Source organism: Psammomys obesus, unplaced genomic scaffold, assembly GCF_907164565.1.
Source record: "Psammomys obesus unplaced genomic scaffold, mPsaObe1.curated_primary_1811, whole genome shotgun sequence".
Lineage (NCBI taxonomy): Eukaryota > Metazoa > Chordata > Mammalia > Rodentia > Muridae > Psammomys > Psammomys obesus.
The window spans coordinates 1-6660 of NW_026585658.1; the positions used below are offsets into that span (position 1 = coordinate 1).

The window sequence follows — 6660 nt, forward strand, 5'->3', positions numbered from 1 at the left end:
ATCTTGTTGATTTTCTCAAAGAACCAGCTCTTGGTTTCATTGATTCTTTGAATTGTTTTATTTGTTTCTAATTGATTGATTTCAGCCCTGAGTTTGATAATTTCCAGCCGTCTACTCCTTTTTGGTGTGTCTGCTTCTTCTTTTTCTAGGGTTTTTAAGTGGGCCATTAAGTTGCTTGATTGAGCTGTCTCGAATTTCTTCTTGAAGGCACTTAGTGCTATGAACTTTCCTCTTAGCACTGCTTTCATTGTGTCCCACAAGTTTGGGTATGTTGTGTCTTCATTTTCGTTGAGTTCTAGGAAGACTTTAATTTATTTCTTTATTTCTTCCCTGACCCAGCTGTCATTTAGTAACAAGTTGTTCAGTTTCCATGTGTGTGTAGGTTTTTTGCTATTTCTGTTATTGTTGAGGTCCAGCTTTATTCCATGGTGATCAGACAGGATACAAGGGATTATTTCAATCTTCATGTATCTGTTAAGGCTTGCTTTGTGACCAACTATGGGGTCTATTTTGGAGAAGGTTCCATGAGGTGCTGAGAAGAAGGTAAATTCTTTTGTGTTTGGGTGTAAGGTTCTGTAAATATCTGTTAGGTCCATTTGATTCATGACCTCTGTTAGACATATTGTTTCTTTATTTAATTTCTGTTTAGTTGACCTGTCCTTTGTTGAGAGTGGGGTGTTGAAGTCTCCCACTATTAGTGTGTGGGGATCTATGTGTGCTTTAAATTTTATCAATTTTTCTTTCACAAATGTGGGTGTCCTTGTATTTGGGGCATAGATGTTCAGGATTGTGATGTCTTCTTGGAGGAATTTTCCCTTGATGAGTATGAAGTGTCCTTCCCCATCTCTTTTTATTAATTTTGTTTGAAAGTCTATTTTATAGATATTACCATGGCTACTCCTGCTTGCTTCTTGCATGCATTTGCTTGGAAAGCCGTCTTCCATCCCTTTACCCTCAGGTAATGTCTATCTTTGTGCCTTAGGTGTGTTTCTTGTATACAACAGATTGCTGGGTTTTGTTTATGCATCCATTCTGTTAGTCTGTGTCTTTTTATTGGAGAATTAAGTCCATTGATGTTGAGAGAGATTAATGACCAGTGGCTGTTAGATACTTTGCATTTGATGTTAGTTATGGTCATATGGTTGTGTGCTTGGTTGTTTTACTGAAGTGAGGTTATTTATTTCCTGTGTTTTCTTGAATGTAGCTAGTTTTCTTGGGTTGTATTTTCCCTTCTAGTGTCTTCTGTAATGCTGGATTTGTTTGTAGGTATTGTTGAAATTTGTTTTTGTTATTGAATATCTTGTTTTCTCCATCTATGAAGACTGAGAGTTTTGCTGGGTATAGTAGCCTGGGCTGACATCTGTGTTCTTTTAGGGTCTGCATGATATCCGTCCAGGCCCTTCTGGCTTTCATAGTCTCTGTTGAGAAGTCAGGTGTGATTCTAATGGGTTTGCCATTATATGTTACTTGGCCTTTTTCTCTTGCAGCTTTTAGTATTTTTTCTTTGTTCTGTACACTTATGCTTTTGATTATTATGTGGCGGGAGGATTTTCTTTTCTGGTCTAATTTATTGGGTGTTCTGTAGGCCTGTTGTATTCTTATTGGCCTCTCCTTTAACTTGGGGAAATTTTCTTCAATGATTTTGTTGAAAATATTTTCTGGGCCTTGGTGCAGGGAATCTTCTTTTTCCTCTATTCCTATTATTCTTAGGTTTTGTCATTTTATGTTGTCTTGAATTTCTTGGATGATCTGTGTCAGGAATTTTTTAGATTTAACATTTTCTTTGAAATATACATCTATTTCTTCCATTGTATCTTCCACACCTGAGATTCTTTCTTCCATTTCTTGTAGCCTATTGGTTATGCTAACCTCTGTAGTTCCTGCTTTTTCCCTAAGTTCTTTCTCTCCACAATTTCTTCCATTTGTCTGTGTGTGTGTGTGTGTGTGTGTTTTTTTTAATTTTTCAATTTTATCTTCAGGTCTTAAGCCATTTTGTTGGTTTCCTTCACCTGTCTGACTGTATTTTCATGTTTTCCCATCAATTCCTTCAGCTGTTTGTTTGAACAATCCTCTGTTTCTTTTATTTCATTCAGTGATTTAAGCATTTCCTCTCTAAAGGCCACAAACTGTTTGGCTGCAGCTTACTCTATTTCTTTTCATATTTTATTTGTTTCCTCTGTTATCTTCTTCATGAGCATAGATGTTAGGTCATCTTCTTGAATTTCGATTATGCTGGAGTGTCTAGGGCTATTTGCCCCTTGATAACTGGGTTCTGGAGATGCCATATTGCTCTGGCTTTTGTTGGTTGAAGTTTTATGCTGTCCTCTACCCATTGGGCTGTCTTAGGTGTTTGAAGTTAGTTTCTGGTGGTTCCTGGAATCCTGTGGTGGAGAAAATCCCTTTGGCAGGAAGATGGTTTTTCCTGAAGGAAGCCTTCTCAGCTTTTTGGGTATAGTCACTGGATCGCCAGTGTTTTTCAGGAGTTGCTACAGCTCACCTCAGGCATAGAGACCTGGGTGATAACTATGGTCCTGATTAGTTGAGAGGGCTCTCCTCTCACTGGGAGAAGTCCTGGAGACAGCTGCTCTCCTTCTGGGTTTCTTGCTGTAAATTTATTGATCAGCTGCTGTAACCTGTGTGTCCCGTGGTTTGGTCGGTTTTGTTAGGGATAACTGGTTTCCCCTTGGAGCACTATCTGGGGGTTGATCTCAGGGTTCCCGGTCTTTTGTAGGTCTGAGGTTGGGGCTCTGTGCCCCAGAACCCAAGAGGTAATCTGTGGCGTGTGAGTACTGCCCTCCTGGTAACAGCAGGCTATCTGGGGCACAGCAGTTCCCTGGGTTGGGCCAGTCTGTGGGACCTTTTCCGGGGATATACTGGGTTGCCTAAGACCGTCCCCTTTGCTTCATTCCTTGTTCCTTGTGAGGGTTTCTCCAGACAGTGACTCTAAGACTCTGGTGTTCTGGGGCACACAGTTCTCTCTGTAAGGAGTAGTTGGTACAAAGCAGGCCTCTGAGCTGGCAGCGCGCACACCAGCCTGCTAGTCTGCGGGAGCTGGGTTGCCAATAACTCTGTGCTCCCTGCTTGGGCCCGGACCCATGATGGCTGGGTGTACTCGCCTGTTTGCGTCTGCGGTCTGCGAGATTTTCCCCAGGAAAAGCCTAGGTGACCCAAGCGGCACGGTTTCTTTCTTCCCTGTGCGACCCTCTCCAGATAGGGATTCTCAGTCTCCGTTGCACTGGGGCGGGCAGCTCCTCTGTACTGGTGAGCTAGGCATGCCGCTGCTCTGTGCAGCAGGAGCTCAGTTGTGATGGCCGCAGGTACCCGTGGTCAGGGAGATCTTCCAGGGAAAGACTGTGTGACCTGTGATCAGACTCGCAACTTTCCTTCCCCGTGGGTTTTTCTTGCGACTGGGACTCACAATTTCTGGCACCCTTGAGCCCAACAATCAGCCTGGGAAAGTGATCAGGACATGCAGCCATGCGGCTCTGGCCCAAGACCCAGTGTCTGCATTACCCGGGATCTCTCCCGGGTTCTGGCTGGGCAGCCCGAGAGTGGACCAGACTGATTCCCACGCCGTGGAAGCCTCCCCTCACCTGGGGAAACATGATCACTGTAGTTTTAGGGCCCAGAGTTCAGTCTCCTGGTCGCTGCACGAAGAGTGCTGTACTGCTTCTCAGACACAGTGCTCTCCCGGCACCGCCATCTTGCGGGAGGGCGAGACTATTTTTCCGAACTTTTGGTTTTGTTTTGTGGGTATTTAGTTTTTGTTGTCTGGGCTGTTTTGTTTTTGTTTTTTGAAAGTGAGATGAAGAGAAAGAACATGAACTTGGTGGACAGGATGAAGGAACAGGAAGACAGCAAGAATTCTTAATGAATTGCTTGTATTCACTCAACTTCCAATTGTTCTGACCCTGGTTTGATTGACGATGAAATACGATCACATCAATCCTGGCCTCTTTTCAGAGACAAACCATGAATCCTCACCCCAGACAACTGGGACTTCAACATCCACAAACCATCACAGCTCAGACAAATGAAATCAAAACAGACTTGTGAGTCTGAAGTCTCTGTTTGGGTCCTGGAGAGCCATTGACCCCGACAAAGGATTATTGTGATGACACAACTCTATGGTAATCTTCAGGAGTCTGGGAAGGAGAAGAAAGAGAGTGAGGAGCCTCTGTGACCAGATGTTTAGCGCTGTCATTTACTGGCACTGAAGCATGCCCATGTTTGATGCTATTCCACAGTTGTTATAGTTTTCATGAAAACAAAACCCCTTTCTAAATGATCTTTCATTCACAAATCTGTGTATATGTGAGCAATGCCCAATATAAACATTTTTGTCTTCAGACCCTGAAGGAATGAAGACTCTCCTTGACTGTATGCTGAAAATGCATCTGATGAAGAAATTTATGTCAAACCTCAATCTCTAAAAGCAGAATTTGCTTGATAACTGCATGAAGACACCCAAGTGGTGATGACTGGGTTATTCTAAGTCAACTTGCCCTCACCTTCCCTCAGTACTCTTGGAGTTATTTCCAGCCTTTTATTCCCTAGGATGCTCAGGGTGTGTCTGGAGGTACACAGAGTTTCCAAATTCTCTGTTGCACATCCTCAAATATGCCTTCACTCTTCTGCTGACTTCCAAGCTAGGTTGTTGTATTAAATGAAGCCTAATTCAATCAGATAGATATTCTGTTTTGTTTTATTTTTTTAGACTCAAGTATAAAACTTGACAGGGATAGAAGACCTTGAAAACCAGGAGAAGTTCACCTGTTTGTATTGTGAGATATATCTCCTACTGCTAAGAGCCAACTGACTTTATTTTCCTATGTGACTGTCCTGTTTTCATACTGAAAAACTATTCACTGTAGATGAGAAAAAGAACTTGTAGACTTTAGATGTTTATGTATAATATCTTCCATGTTGTTTTTGTTGGTTTTGGTTTTCTGAGACAGAGTTTTATTATGTGGCTCAGGCTAGCCTACTGAATCTAGCCTCAAAAATTCCTCCTGTCTAGGATCCCAAAGAAGTTAGGGCTTCCAAAGCCATTATCAATGTGGCATAAAACGAATTTAAATTTTCCTTGATTGGAAAACTTTTTGGCTTTTATATAGCATTTAGTGAGCAATCCTTGCCAAGTATTAGGCAGTGAAAGAATCTTTAATTCTGTGTTTTCCTGATGTCCACAAATACTGCAGCAGCTTCTATTGACTAAGCCTTTATGCTCATTTTTATATTTTGTTCATTTATGAAATACACATGTAAAATAATTTCTTTAATGAAAGTTGTGTATTTTCATTATCTGACTAATTCACATTCTTTCCTCCCCACTGATGTCATTTATCTATTTTAAACAAACCCACATCCTAATGAGGGCCTCCTGGTTTACATACTTGAATTTCTTGAAGGTAGATGAAGACAAAAGAGGCAAAAGAAGAGGAAGTAGAAGAGTTCATTGCTCATATAAATTCCCAATGTCCTTGTTATCAAGAAGATTAATGTAGAAGAAAAGACTATGTGATTTCTATCCCAGAGGCCAATGTATAGGTCTCCTGACACTGGACTGTAACAACCACACATGAACAGCATTCGGACAAGAGAGTAGGGAACAGGGCTTTCATAATTCATAGTTGCTACAAACCAAACACACAGAGAACTATTTCTACAACAAAGGAGGTAAAAAATCCTCTAGACCAGTTAAGGAAATGGATCTAAAACTCCAGTTGTTCTTGAAGAGCAAACAGAGAATGTAGAAAAGCATGCTGAGACTTCAGCTTGGTCTGTCTCTGGGCTGAGGGAGTCTAATCTTTACACTCACAGTGCCCCCTGTCACCTGTGCCTGCACACCCTCCAGGCTCAGCCCCCCCCCCCCACTGCAGGCTTTGCTGGAGCCTCAGCTGCAGGTTTGGGTCTGGGCTGCAGGTGTCTGCAAAGCACTGCGCACTTGCTGCACAGAAGTAGGTGGCGGAGTCTCCAGGCTGAGAGTCTGCGATGTGCAAGGAGAGCTGTTTGTTGCTCTTACTGAAGAAGACTGTGAATTGTCCTTCTTCCTTTTTATTGGACACTGAGTGTATGGCTATCAGGAGATCAGGGCCTTCACCAGGGAACTGCCAGTACCATGGGAAGTAGACAAATGCGCTGTTCTCATAAGAGCAGATCAGAACTGTGGTCCTTCCTTCCCAGACTCTCAGATTGGGAACTTTGTCTCACCTGCTGCTGGTCTCGTCTTTCCTTCTACTGGCCACTCACCCCTGTGCAGGGAAACAGCAAATGGTGTTAGGGTCCTAAGGATGTACTATCTGCTGATGATTTCAAGACTGATGACTTTGTCTGGTGCCCCAATTCCCTCCTGCCTCCAAATTAATAACATATCCTGGGATATGTGGTTTCTCCTCCATGACTTACCAGCTAGGTGAAGGCCAAGGACTAAAAACAATGTTTTCAGGACCTTGTCCATTCCTCTTAGACTGAAGATTGGGGAGAACTCGGGTGGCCTTTTATCTTCCACAGAACACTGACTCCAAATTCACAGGCACCTCAGTTCTTTCAGCTGGCTCCACCCTTCACAAGTACTATCTAAAGCTATTTCTGACAGAGGAAGCACTTCTCCATTATTCTCACATTTGGTATTGCTGAAAATAGAGCCATAAGAATCAG

At 42.6% G+C, this 6660-nt stretch overlaps 1 pseudogene; it reads right to left on the reverse strand.

Annotated features, from left to right (window-relative positions):
* Nucleotides 1-5804: 5804 nt before the first annotated feature.
* Nucleotides 5805-6460, reverse strand: LOC129691826 (T cell receptor alpha variable 23/delta variable 6-like; annotated as a pseudogene).
* Between the last annotated feature and the right edge of the window lie 200 nt (nt 6461-6660).